This window comes from Lolium rigidum, chromosome 5 (assembly GCF_022539505.1).
Source record: "Lolium rigidum isolate FL_2022 chromosome 5, APGP_CSIRO_Lrig_0.1, whole genome shotgun sequence".
NCBI lineage: Eukaryota > Viridiplantae > Streptophyta > Magnoliopsida > Poales > Poaceae > Lolium > Lolium rigidum.
Window position 1 is genome coordinate 233,546,184 of NC_061512.1, and position 15,311 is coordinate 233,561,494.

Here is a 15,311-nt window from a genome sequence, read left to right on the forward strand (position 1 = left end):
AACAATAACCTTGTCCCCGTTGATTTTGTTATCTTGGATATTGAATGCAATGCATCTTGCCCCATTATATTGGGAAGACCTTTTCTTCGAACCGTTGGTGCTACTATTGATATGAAGGAAGGTAATATTAAATATCAATTTCCTCTCAAGAAAGGTATGGAACAATTCCCTAGAAAGAGAATGAAGTTACCTTATGATTCTATTATTAGAACAAATTATGATGTTGATGCTTCGTCTCTTGATGTTACTTGAGATACACTTTCGCGCCTAGGCGAAAGGCGTTAAAGAAAAGCGCTTATGGGAGACAACCCATGTTTTTACTACAGTATTTTTGTTTATATTTGTTTCTTGGAAGTTGTTTACTACTGTAGCAACCTCTCCTTATCTTAGTTTTATGTTTTGTTGTGCCAAGTAAAGTCTTTGATAGAAAAGTAAGTACTAGATTTGGATTACTGCGCAGTTCCAGATTTCTTTGCTGTCACGAATCTGGGTCTATATCTCTGTAGATAGCTCAGAAAATTAAGCCAATTTACGTGCATGATCCTCAGATATGTATGCAACTTTCATTCAATTTGGGCATTTTCATTTGAGCAAGTCTGGTGGCCTAATAAAATCCATCTTTACGGACTGTTCTGTTTTGACAGATTCTGTCTTTTATTTCGCATTGCCTCTTTTGCTATGTTGGATGAATTTCTTTGATCCATTAATGTCCAGTAGCTTTATGCAATGTCCAGAAGTGTTAAGAATGATTGTGTCACCTCTGAACATGTGAATTTTTATTATGCACTAACCCTCTAATGAGTTGTTTCGAGTTTGGTGTGGAGGAAGTTTTCAAGGATCAAGAGAGGAGTATAATGCAATATGATCAAGGAGAGTGAAAGCTCTAAGCTTGGGGATGCCCCGGTGGTTCACCCCTGCATATTATAAGAAAACTCAAGCGTCTAAGCTTGGAGATGCCCAAGGCATCCCCTTCTTCATCGACAACATTATCAGGTTCCTCCCCTGAAACTATATTTTTATTCCGTCACATCTTATGCACTTTGCTTGGAGCGTCGGTTTGTTTTTGTTTTTGTTTTGTTTGAATAAAATGGATCCTAGCATTCACTTTATGGGAGAGAGACACGCTCCGCTGTAGCATATGGACAAGTATGTCCTTAGGCTCTACTCATAGTATTCATGGCGAAGTTTCTTCTTCGTTAAATTGTTATATGGTTGGAATTGGAAAATGCTACATGTAGTAACTCTAAAATGTCTTGGATAATTTGATACTTGGCAATTGTTGTGCTCATGTTTAAGCTCTTGCATCATATAATTTTTGCACCCATTAATGAAGAAATACTTAGAGCTTGCTAATTTGGTTTGCATATTTGGTTTCTCTAGAGTCTAGATAACATCTAGTATTGAGTTTTGAACAACAAGGAAGACGGTGTAGAGTCTGATGATGTTTACAATATGTATTTTATGTGAGTTTTGCTGCACCGTTCATCCTTGTGTTTGTTTCAAATAACCTTGCTAGCCTAAACCTTGCATCGAGAGGAAATACTTCTCATGCATCCAAATACTTGAGCCAACCACTATGCCATTTGTGTCCACCATACCTACCTACTACATGGTATTTCTCCGCCATTCCAAAGTAAATTGCTTGAGTGCTACCTTTAAAATTCCATCATTCACCTTTGCAATATATAGCTCATGGGACAAATAGCTTAAAAACTATTGTGGTATTAAATATGTACTTATGCATTTTATCTCTTATTAAGTTGCTTGTTGTGCGATAACCATGTTTCTGGGGACGCCATCAACTATTCTTTGTTGAATATCATGTGAGTTGCTATGCATGTCCGTCTTGTCCGAAGTAAGAGAGATCTACCACCTTAATGGTTGGAGCATGCATATTGTTAGAGAAGAACATTGGGCCGCTAACTAAAACCATGAATCATGGTGGAAGTTTCAGTTTTGGACATATATCCTCAATCTCATATGAGAATAATAATAGTTGTCACATGCTTATGCATTAAAGAGGAGTCCATTATCTGTTGTCCATGTTGTCCCGGTATGGATGTCTAAGTTGAGAATAATCAAAAGCGAGAAATCCAAAATGCGAGCTTTCTCCTTAGACCTTTGTACGAGGCGGCATGGAGGTACCCCATTGTGACACTTGGTTAAAACATGTGCATTGCAAAGATCCGGTAGTCCAAGCTAATTAGGACAAGGTGCGGGCACTATTAGTATACTATGCATGAGGCTTGCAACTTGTAAGATATAATTTTTATAACTCATATGCTTTATTACTACCGTTGACAAAATTGTTTCATGTTTTCAAAATAAAAGCTCTAGCACAAATATAGCAATCGATGCTTTCCTCTTTGAAGGACCATTCTTTTACTTTTATGTTGAGTCAGTTCACCTATCTCTCTCCACCTCAAGAAGCAAACACTTGTGTGAACTTTGCATTGATTCCTACATACTTGCATATTGTACTTGTTATATTACTCTATGTTGACAATTATCCATGAGATATACATGTTATAAGTGGAAAGCAACCGCTGAAACTTAATCTTCCTTTGTGTTGCTTCAATACCTTTACTTTGATTTATTGCTTTATGAGTTAACTCTTATGCAAGACTTATTGATGCTTGTCTTGAAGTACTATTCATGAAAAGTCTTTGCTTTATGATTCACTTGTTTACTCATGTCATTACCATTGTTTTGATCGCTGCATTCATTACATATGTTTACAAATAGTATGATCAAGGTTATGATGGCATGTCACTTCAGAAATTATCTTTGTTATCGTTTTACTCGCTCGGGACGAGCGAGAACTAAGCTTGGGGATGCTGATACGTCTCCGACGTATCGATAATTTCTTATGTTCTATGCCATATTATTGATGATACCTACATGTTTTATGCACACTTTATGTCATATTCGTGCATTTTCCGGAACTAACCTATTAACAAGATGCCGAAGTGCCGATTCTTTGTTTTCGACTGTTTTTGGTTTCGAAATCCTAGTAACGAAATATTCTCGGAATTGGACGAAATCAAGTCCCGGGGTCCTATTTTGCCACGAACCTTCCGGAAGACCGAAGAGCATACGAAGTGGGGCCACGAGGTGGCCGGACCACGGGGCCGCGCGGCCAAGGGGGCCCGCGCCGCCCTGTGGTGCGGGCCCCTCGTCAGCCCCCCGACTCTGCCCTTCCGCCTACTTAAAGCCTCCGTCGCGAAAACCCTGAGGCGAAAAACCACGATACGGAAAACCTTTTTGAGACGCCGCCGCCGCCGATCCCATCTCGGGGGATTCTGGAGATCTCCTCCGGCACCCTGCCGGAGAGGGGATTCATCTCCCGGAGGACTCTACACCGCCATGGTCGCCTCCGGAGTGATGAGTGAGTAGTTCACCCCTGGACTATGGGTCCATAGCAAGTAGCTAGATGGTTGTCTTCTCCTCATTGTGCTTCATTGTTGGATCTTGTGAGCTGCCTAACATGATCAAGATCATCTATCCGTAATACTCTATGTTGTGTTTGTCGGGATCCGATGGATAGAGAATACCATGTTATGTTAATTATCAAGTTATTACATATGTGTTGTTTATGATCTTGCATGCTCTCCGTTACTAGTAGAGGCTCTGGCCAAGTTTTTGCTTTTAACTCCAAGAGGGAGTATTTATGCTCGATAGTGGGTTCATGCCTGCATTGACACCAGGACGAGTGACGGAAAGTTCTAAGGTTGTGTTGTGTTGTTGCCACTAGGGATAAAACATTGGCGCTATGTCCGAGGATGTAGTTGTTGATTACATTACGCACCATACTTAATGCAATTGTCTGTTGCTTTGCAACTTAATACTGGAGGGGGTTCGGACGATAACCTGAAGGTGGACTTTTTAGGCATAGATGCGGTTGGATGGCGGTCTATGTACTTTGTCGTAATGCCCAATTAAATCTCACCGTACTTATCATGACATGTATGTGCATTGTTATGCCCTCTCTATTTGTCAATTGCCCGACCGTAATTTGTTCACCCAACATGCTTTTATCTTATGGGAGAGACACCTCTAGTGAGCTGTGGACCCCGGTCCATTCTTTAATACTTGAAATACAAATCTCGTTGCAATACTTGTTTTACTTGTTTTCTCTGCAAACAATCATCTTCCACACAATACGGTTAATCCTTTGTTACAGCAAGCCGGTGAGATTGACAACCTCACTGTTTCGTTGGGGCAAAGTACTTTGGTTGTGTTGTGCAGGTTCCACGTTGGCGCCGGAATCCCCGGTGTTGCGCCGCACTACATCCCGCCGCCATCAACCTTCAACGTGCTTCTTGGCTCCTCCTGGTTCGATAAACCTTGGTTTCTTTCTGAGGGAAAACTTGCTGCTGTGCGCATCATACCTTCCTCTTGGGGTTGCCCAACGAACGTGTGAAATACACGCCATCATGGTTCTTCGCAATAGGGTTTTCGCGACGGAGGTTTTAAATAGGCGGAAGGGCAGCCTCGGAGGGGGCCTGGGGCCACCACACCATAGGGCGGCGCGGCCCCCCTCTGGCCGCGCCAGGGTGTGGTGTGGGGCCCCCAGGGCTTCCCTCTGGCGGCTCTCGGGTGTTCTGGATGGTTCCGGGAAAAATAGGAACCTGGGTCTTGATTTCGTCCGATTCCGAGAATATTTCGTTACTAGGATTTCTGAAACCAAAAACAGCAGAAAACAGGAACTGGCACTTCGGCATCTTGTTAATAGGTTAGTTCCAGAAAATGCACGAATATGACATAAAGTGTGCATATAACATGTAGAAATCATCAATAATGTGGCATGGAACATAAGAAATTATCGATACGTCGGAGACGTATCAAGCCGCTGTCTCACCATTCCGTAGAAGACACTGAAAACAAACTAATGAAGAAAGAAAACCCTCCCGCCGGCACCTCCAAGGTCCCAAGTCCACTGAAGACGGAGCGGGCATACAACATGGCTGACAAGGAGATGGAACTCTAGATGGATTTTCCTGGACGCCTCCGGATTGCCTCACCGACTTTGTGCTCACAATGCTAATACTATATGACGAGTAAACAATATGCCTTTACTGTGCTGCTACTTAGGGGTAAGAGGGACAAGGTCTAAATCAATGGCTAAATTAACACACACACAAAAAGAAATTCTAGTTTTCTCAAAACACATGAATACGTATTTTTTTTAGAGAAGAAAAATATTTTTTATCGAAATATCAGCTACACTGTAGATGCACAAGTACTAGGAAGCATTGGCACTGCACCACACCATGCCAGTAGGGTAATCCTGAGGCAATTATAAAAAAATATTAATTTTTTCCTTGAATAGAAGAAGCGATGAATGGTATACTATTTTTTTGTCGAAGTTGCCAGAAGGTAGTAGTATTCATGTAAGGTGATAGTGAGGCGGTAAATATAATATATTATTATATTTTTTTGGACAAAAATGCGAAGAATAGTAAAGTATATTTTATTTATCGCAGTTGCCATAGAAGAGCCATGAAGCTACCGTTGAAGAATGCAACTACAGATGAAGAGTTACGATCGGCAAATTACTGCTAAAGATTGATGCCCGTGCATATTTGAAAATCACGGCTAAAAAAATACCGTTGTAGATTGCTGCACATGCACCTTTGAAAGTATTGTCGAAGATTGTTGGTACCTTTGAAAATTAAAGCTAAGAAATTAGCACTGAATAATTACGCGTTGTTGAAAAAGTACTAATAAATAATTTGCCGTAGGGAAATTACTATTGACGCTCATAATTCGCATTAAATACCGACACATAGATGAAGGGTTAACATTGAACAATCACTGCTGAGGTCAAAGATTTGTGTGTAGAAATAACCATCAAGGAAGCAAACAAATCACCTTTGAAGTTACCATGGTGAAATTACGACAGGAAAAGTGTGTCAAAAAATTATTATCAAAGAATAGAAAAAGTACAAAAAAAATTACCTTTGGAGAATTACAGTTGAAGAATTATTGTTGGAGAATTACTCACCGTCGAGAAGGTACCGTGGGGTAACTACCAATAGAAAGTTATAGCCGAAAAGTTATCTCAAAATTGTACCATCAAAAAATAAAACGAGAGAGTGATGCATGAAAAATGATACATAAACTTTGTCCTTTATCATATTGATTTTTCACATATTTGCAACATATATGATGATAATAACATGTTTTATATTGATTTATGGGGATTTACCAATGATCCCCTTTTTTTGTTTATAATTCTACAGAACATGAATTCCCTGTTTCACGTATTTTTCACTTTCAGAGACCTATACAGAGTCAAATTGACTTGGGATTTTTTGAGTGTCACTTTTTTATCGGGAGAAGCACCCTGAAGTTTTGGAGGAGACCTGGATGAGCCTGAGGCCCAAAAGAGGGCAGGTGGTGCGCCCAAACATGTTGGGCGCGCCACCTAACCTCTTTCGACCGTCGATCGTCCAATTGACTTGATTCTTTCACCCACCGACGTATTTTGACCTAAAAATCACTATAAATATGGCCCCAAAGAGTTCTCGGGAGGAGAGTGTCGTAGAAGACAGAAACATGAAAATAGATGCCTGCATCAGAGAAGATTGGAGGGGGAAACTCCGTCGGGATCACCGCCGGAGGGATCTCCACCTTCTCCAACATCTTCATCATCATCATCATGATCAAGGGGGAGTAGTCCACCTCTGGCCAGACTACGGGCTTGTGGAAGTAGCTTATCTATTTCTCTCATGTTCTTCATAGTTCTTAGTGCCATATGAGCTGCCCTGCATGATTATGGCCATATTTGTAATACCTATGTGGTGGATCTTTATTCTATGGTATTGTGCTATGAGATCTCATCATATTATGTGCAAAATGTTTGATAGATGCATATTATGTACCATGTTCTTAAGTATTTGTTCTGATCCAAAATCTATGCAAGAGCGTGTGTGGGGGTGATGTGTGTATTAGATGAAGTAGTATTATTTTAGTGATTGAATAGTGATAACAAATTTGTGATCTATTATGGTTTTTCCGTTTCTTTTGCTACCTCACTAGGGATAAAGTGAATGAATGTGCCATGTTCGTCACGTGACAAAAGTGATGATTTTATTTGTTCAATGTAGTATATTTGATATTCAAACATCATGTCAAAGTACTTATGGCTATGTCTATGTTCTGTTAATTCTTAATACACGATTGCATGGAGTTTTCCTTTTCTTGTGGAGTATAAAAGAGATGTGTTGCATCATCTCTATGTTAGGTGTGTTGCCTATATGAATACATATCTTTCACATGTTATTATTTCGCATCCTCATATCTTATTGATGAAATGCTATTTGTCCACTACAGCTTAAAAGAGAGAATAGTCAAGTGAACCCATGAACCCTGGTCCACTTTTTATCATAAGAAACACCATTATCTTGCTTTTATCTTATTTTCTATTTGCTGCATTATTTAATTCGAAAATACAAAAATATTTACTTTTCTTATTTGCATCCAAAACACCCAAAACAATCAACCTCTTTACTGTTTTTTTTACTTAGTTACTTTATTTTATCTAGTTTTACTCGCTTTATTTTTTACTTATATTTTATTTACTTATACGAAACCTTGTGCTCGACAACCACACGGTAGAGTTGGGGACACAAGACTTTCATTTTACTTTGCATGATTGCTAGAAGAACAGAGAATAGAATACTCTTTGATCAGTTCCCTGAGAGTTCGATATAAACCCTCGAGTCACCCTTGTGGAGAAAATACTCTGTTGACACAAGACTCTGCACTTAGAGTTCCAACACCATAAGAGAGACTTATAAAAATACGGTCAAAAAATTACTATTGAGGAATTACTCACTGTTGATGAGATACCGTGGGATAACTGCCAGCGGAAAGTTACGGAGAAAAGTTATCCTGGAAAGGTACCATACATTTGAATAATAAAATTAAAGAAACATTAGAAAAATACGGTAAAAAATATTATCGGAGAATTACTCACATTCGAGGAGGTACGGTGGGGTAAATGCCGACGGAAAGTTACAACTTAAAAGTTAACTCGAAAAGTTACCGTCAAAAAATAAAAAGAGATGGACATAAAAAACCCGTAATTTATTTTATCAAACTGTGACGTGGTGGCTGCTGATTGGAAGAACATAATGGCTCTACGGTGCCCATGCGGTGGAGCTCTGAGAGGCCATGATTTCATTTGCCCTTAATATACGTATCTATGACTGGAGTCGCGAAGCTCTGAGATTAACGAACTCACCAAAAACTCGTGTCCCTTCTTTGATGAAAGTTGAAAACGGTGCCACATACTCAAATAATAGTCCGCTTTGATGAGATTAAAAAAATGGCCGCCCCCCAACTGGCCGGACCACACATCCGATGACTGTCAAAGTATATCCATTTAGAGTATGATGATAAATAAACATAATGTTTGCTAATTGTAACTTTTCTACGTACTCTAGAATATACCAACTAAGTAATGCTCACATGATACAAGTGGAGCAATTGGGAATTTTTTTCCCTTGAAACGGAGAGAACTGGGATTGTTCGAACTGTTTAATTTAACTTTCTTGTCCATTCACAGCAACTATTACGTGCACTGTACTCCATACTGAGCCATGTCTTGTGAATATCGACAATGACAGTAGGACACAATCTTGAGTTCTTGACCAAACGAGCACGGCAGTGTCAGTTTATTCAGGCTGCGGTTCAAATCTCTGATACTATACACCACTCACGTCACTGAAATTATTCCCTAAGAGAACTGTTCTTCTTTAATAGTCTTGCCCAAATCTAGGGCTCTTGCTTATGTTGACCACTCAAATTGTCATGTTAGTTGTCTCTTGCTACAGATCATGTATGTCATACTTAATGCCTTGTTTCACTGTATTCTTTATCTGTTGAGAGAGTGAGAGATTCATTGTTTATGTAGAGATGGGTATCTGCCCTGCACCTAATTAATCTATGTTGTATCTGTAGACTGTAGTCTCGAATGAGTTTCTTTTTTACCAGATTTGAACTATCAACATTTATAATATCTTCATAGTAGATTTTCAAACTGAGGCAAAATGTTTGCCTATTTTTTATTAACTACGAAGAAGTTTCAACAAGCATACACAAATAAAAGCAAAAGAAACAGCTAAACCTACTCGCATGGCTTAATAAAACTCAGGTGCTTCGGCCCCGTAGCAGCCCAAGTCTCGGCCTCGGTCTTAATCTCGAAAGTGTACTTGATAGTTCAAGTAATGTCTGGCCGGTCAAGAAATGATGAGCTGATTTGAGAGGTGTGGTTATTTGTGTCTTTGCAGAGTGATTGATTGTTTGCAGGGTAAGATTGGAATTTTATATGTGAAAGGTATGCTCAGGAAATGATAGTTCAAAAGGCTAGCGTGTGCCTTGTGGGGGATTATAGTGGTGGTTGAAGTCTGCTTGACAAGAGTTGGCTGTTTTCAGCTAAAAAAAAGAGTTGGCTGTTTTCTTATTCCGTGTGGAAATCTTCTTAGTTTTTGGGTTTTTTCTTAATTCCACAAGTTTAAGAGTGTTTATTTATGAGTTTTTGTACCTTGTAGTTACTTGTGAGTTACTCCCTCCATTTAATATATACTCTTCCATCTCATGAAGGTTGTCTGAGAATTGTCAAAATTAGATATATCTAGACACTAGATAACATTTAGGTACATCCAAATTTTCTAGATAATCTTGATAAATCTCAGACAATCTTTATGAGACGGAGGGAGTACTAAGTTTCAAATAATGATCTCATATGAATCCAGGTCTAGCCCATGCTCTCAGTGTGGTATTATTGATACCGGCACATAACTGCACCGCGGTAGGTGACACGAAAGAGCGGCGTTCGTTGCTGCCATGGTTGAATGGGCGTGTGCACATTTTAGAATGCCGTGGATTCTATGAGACTTTCACAGGGTTCCGGCCTGGGTAACCGGTTAACTGCATCCCACTGGTTAGCCAGGCCCACCACCAAAGCCGACGCGTCAGCTTGGCGTTTTTTTAATATGTGTCAACCACCTTTCTGAACCTCAGCCTCTCACCCCTGCTCTTCCATTCTCTTTTGTCTGTGCAAAAAAGCTTCAGTGGGTGGCGGCGAGCATCACCTATGTCAGGCACGATAGGTCTCAGCCGTGGGATGGAGATACCCGTATATTTCTGGTTATTAATTTCAATATAATCATACGTTGGATTTCTTGATCGAGATCGATATGTGTTTTGGCACTTAGAGAAAATCTTGTTTTTACACATTTCGGTACCATCTTATCAACTAGTGTATGTATGATGTATCCCTTGAGTTTAAGCCCAGGTAATTTCCATAAAATTGAATCCGCAAAGAAGAGGCCACTCGTAGTATGAGTATTTTCCGCAACTAGTTGCGTCCTCGTTTCCATATGTTACCTCATGCTTTTCTGAGCTAAAAAGAAGTCAGAAAATGATCCTCGGACATATGTTGTAATTTATCTTGTACATATATACAAAACTTGGTGAACAAAGTGATCATTTGTGACCTATACATAAAAATATAATTGGGTGTCTGAGTAGTATCGTACATTATACATACCATTTGCTCTTCTCGTACCCGCCACAACCGGTACAATTTTGCGTTAAATTTTACAAATACACGAGATATATGTTTTGGAAAATATATAAGGGCCACGTGAAACATACTTCTTCTGTTCTCAAATAAGTGTACTTTTAGCTCTTTTCTTAAGTCAAATGCCTTAACATTTAACTAATTTAACGGGAAAAGTAACAACAATTATGGTGCCAATTTAGTATCATTAGATTCATCTTGAAATTTACTTTTATATTATAACGATTTGATATCACATATTGCTACTTTTTTACAATAGAGTTGGTCAAAATTTATAAAGGTTAACTTAATACAAAACTAGAATTGTACTTATTTAATTAGGTACGGCCCTACGGGATGAATATTTGGGTAACCAGATCTTGATTCTTGACCCGACGCTCAAACTCGGTCTGGTTGGACCAACTCGCACACACCACCTCCATCTCGAGTCTGGACGAAGACACGGCACGGCGGAGCCACGGACTGCTCGCCGGGCTCGAAGCGGCCGGGCGGACCGGCGAGCGCGCCCGCTGCAGGGAGGGCGCGAACACGGGATCCGCCGCGCCGTCGAGCGCGAGTACTGGAGCGAAGGTTTGTGTCTGTTACTGCTGCTATTGTTCCTAGCGGTCAGATTGCATATAGCTTTCATTTTTCTGCAGCGTCATACGAAGATTCGTAGAAAAGTGATGGGAAAAAAGGTTGTGCAGTGAGTGAGTGACCCTGTCTGCAATGTAGGATTCAGCGAAATGGACAGTTGCACAACACATGGCACTCGGATTTGCAGGAGTTTATTTAGTTGACAAACTGTATGAGGCACAGATGTTAGTCTGGGGGTAAGCAATTCGTGTGAACAACATCCTGTGACCGCGATAGCATTGCCAACGCAATTGTCGTTAAGCGAAAAGTTCGTATGTGTCAAACCAACCAATTTGACATTAGCATGGATGGCTTCAGGTGAGTCACCCCTTACTTGTGAAGCACTTCGTTTGCTGGACGAAAGCACGCGGAAGCTTTCTGCTGGGCTCGATCTTTCCGCTGCCATGATCTACTACATTCAGTGTATGGATGGGATATCATTCTTTGAAATTGCTTTACCTAAAAGGGGACCAGGATCGTAACATTTCAGTTGACTGCTTTACATGATGTTAATACTTGCGAAGCTTGTTCAAACACTTGAACCAGCAAAATCTTGGAGGGATCAAATGACTGGTTAATTAATTTCTCAGCGTTTTGAAAAAGGTGTTTATGGCATGTGGAATAAGCATGTAATTTTAAGCTTATCTCATCATGTATGGAGTAGTATCTGTGTTTCTGTTACCAAATTATTCAACACTTCTAGAATGCTTCGGGTTATTGTACTGCACCTTTTATTCTGCCTGATCATGGGAAGTTAGTGATGGTTGCGTGCAAGAAAAGAAGTTTAACTAACATAGCGAAGATGCAGTGATATCAAAATGCAGCCATTATTTGTTGGTACTGATGAATGACTTGTGAAAGCTAGCTTCTACCTTCCTCATTTAATTTATATTTTTCCGCAAGACTGCTAAAAGGGCTCATACTTCAAAGATCATGTTCACATTTTTGTATCCATATTAATCCGCGATGTCTTTTTGGAGCTACGTGATGAACAACGACACTGCCAAATATTATAGCTAGAAGCTTCGTGTATAATACTTTTACTTAATCTAATGTGATGCTGTCACGAAGAAAGAAATTTTCATTTGTGGATGACAAATGCTAGATGTTATAATAGTGTGAATAAGTTTTCATATATTTCTTATTCTGGTCTTATCTACAACGGAGTACCTGACATATGGAGCTGTATGGGTGTAATTTGTATGTGCCGACATGTCACTGTTATATAGCACTATGATGCTTGTCTCCAATTCTTCCAGCCTCCTACGTGGTCTGCATATCATCCTCTAGATCACACTTTTCTGTTACATAGCAGTACATTAAAAAGAAGCAAATATTCGTTTTTATTGTTCATCAATCAGTTTGGGCATGGCGAGCTAGGTTCTGCCAATCAATAGTTTTATCCTTTGTTTGAGCAAGAAGAAGGAAAATCTACTAATAAGAATTTTTTTGATGCTTTGCATACTAATTAGTATACATTGCCAGGTTGATCTATCATATTCTCTAGGAACATACATGTATATATATGAATATATCCCTATTCTTACTGCTGCTTTGTCAGAGAAACAGAGAGAGGCTGCTGTATTGGCGCATTGAACATTCTTTACAATGTACTCCAGTGAAATCCTTGGAATATCTGTGGTAGATCATCTGTAGTGTGCAGTTTGTCGAAGGAGGCAACAAAAAATTACAGTGCGAAATCGGCAAATCTGATAGAAACTGGGTTTGAGCCGACTGCCATTTCAAACAAGCAAACACCATATCACACCAAAGCTAGTATGTTTAGATCTACTGCCATGCCTTTGATACTAGTGTTTGTCGTACTCCTTTTGATTTGTTCATGTTGGTGGCCTACTAATTGATTGGCCAACTATATCAGTATTCTATCTTCAACTTCCTGATTACTGGTTGCTAAAAGGCTAACACACTATGAATGGTTGGGTTCTCTGAAGGCAGAAGTCTGTCTTGTCTAGATAGTGAGGTACATGCATATAACAAGATCCATTTCCTAATCAGGTAAACATATCGATGCTTGTTCTGTTGATGGAATTAGTTTATTTTATACACTATTGATTAATGCTAGTGCAGTGTCAATGAAGTAACAACCTTGTTTCCTTGACAACTTTAATGCTTATCTTAGTTTAGCTGTGTACTACAAGAAAACAGTTAGGTTAACAAGGGATTGGTTTAGTGAGTTAATAACTACAAGGTGCGATGGACCTTGCTGGAGATTAGAGGTTCTTCTTCTAGGTTGCATGTGCAAGTTTTTTGTTAGTCGCATTTTTAATGTACTACAATTTTGGTATGATAATTTACCTTTCATTTTTGTCAGATTCATTCTAGTTAGGGCTGGGCAAAATAGTTGGCTTGACTGGATACAGTGGCCTACAAAACTTCCTCTCAAAAACACTTCGCAGTTAATGCATTTATGTCATGTGCACTTTCATTGATTGTTATTTTATAAAGAAAGTTAGGCCTTCCTCTGTGCTGTACATCAGTAATCAACTTCGTACTTCTGGTAAAGCCTTCTTCCTTTTATGCTCATCGGTTTGCTGCAATATGGGATTAGTAATGTTTACTGTGAAAGAGCTTTATGTGATGGAATTGAAGGTTACTTGTGAAACACTTCACGTAATGAAATTACATGGCAGTCATATTTGTAGCTGTAACTACATGATAATGAAACCAGTTTTAAGACTTTGATACAGTCAAAAATTGTTTAAAAAAAATACAGTGAAAAAGAGTAGGAGACAGCTTTGGTTGTCAGTGACGGAGCATGGACCCAAAATGTAGATTGATTTATAAGTAGAAAATAATGATACTTAGTAGTGAAATTCTCATCTAGAAGAAGGGACCAGCCTCCCACCCTGGCCCTGTTGGTGTGTTCCTAGAAGTTGAGTAGATCAATCCTACGTCATTGATGTGGTGTGAGAGAGATTGACCCATAACTACTCTCTGTGACCGATTGATAGAACTGCGTCAATGCTAAAATGAGTCTTACTGATAAAGTTATCAAATTATTCAACGTCGTCATCCAAACAATGACCAAATTAAAGCATGCGTTCACATCAAAGTTGTTTGTAAGAAACTTAGGCACGCAATCGCTTGTTGTCGGCATCGTTACCTGACTGCCAAGATTTGTTAGCTAAGCATTCATGTACTCATAGTAGACCTAACAGCGATTTATAATTGCATAATTCCCTTTGGCTATTCACTAGGAAGTTTGAATTGCGGAATATCTGGATTTCTTTTAGATGAGAGCATCCTAGAGGAGTAGCTTTCATGATCATAGAATATAGATACTGCACTTCCTTTCTATCCGTATGCACTGTGCATTATTTGTGTTCTTTCACTTTCCTTTTGAGAAAACAGGAATATATCTTATTTTTCATGCCTGAAGGTTGATATTGCTTACTCGATATGGATAGCATAACTTCATAAGTAATGCATACACCTTATGTAGCACTCGTAGAAATGATGCAGTTCAGTAAGGCTAGGTAACAAAAATCAAACCCCTTTTTCTCTCAATGTACATAAGTCAGTCGATTTTTTTTGTCCACTGGTACATAAATCTATTGGAAGAAATGGATGCTTAATGGAATCATGGGAGATAAGATATCTTTGTTGACATGGAGAGTAGGCGGGAAGAAGAAAAGACTAATGAAATTATTACGATTTATGCTCTGGTATCTTCTTGAATTAAAAATCTGTAGATAGAAACGGAAATGTTGTCTTCAGCACTTAAATATTTTTAAGTGTTTTTGCATGCAGCCTTTTTATTGGACTGAATTATCCAATGCAGCCTTTAAGTGATTCTTGGTTCTTCAGGCATGTGAATCATGAATCAAACGATATAAAAATATACTCCCATGCCTGAAGACACAGGTTCGATATAAAAAATACTCCCATGCCTGAAGACACAGGTTCGATATAAAAAATACTCCCATGCATTTTTATTGGACTGAATTAACCAATATAGCCTTTTAAGTGATTCATCATTCTTCAACGCCTAATAGTACTATTTTTGTTCACTTGGAATATGCTACTCCCTCAGTTCCATATTAGTTGTTGCTGATTTAAATACAAAAACTTTGTACTAAAT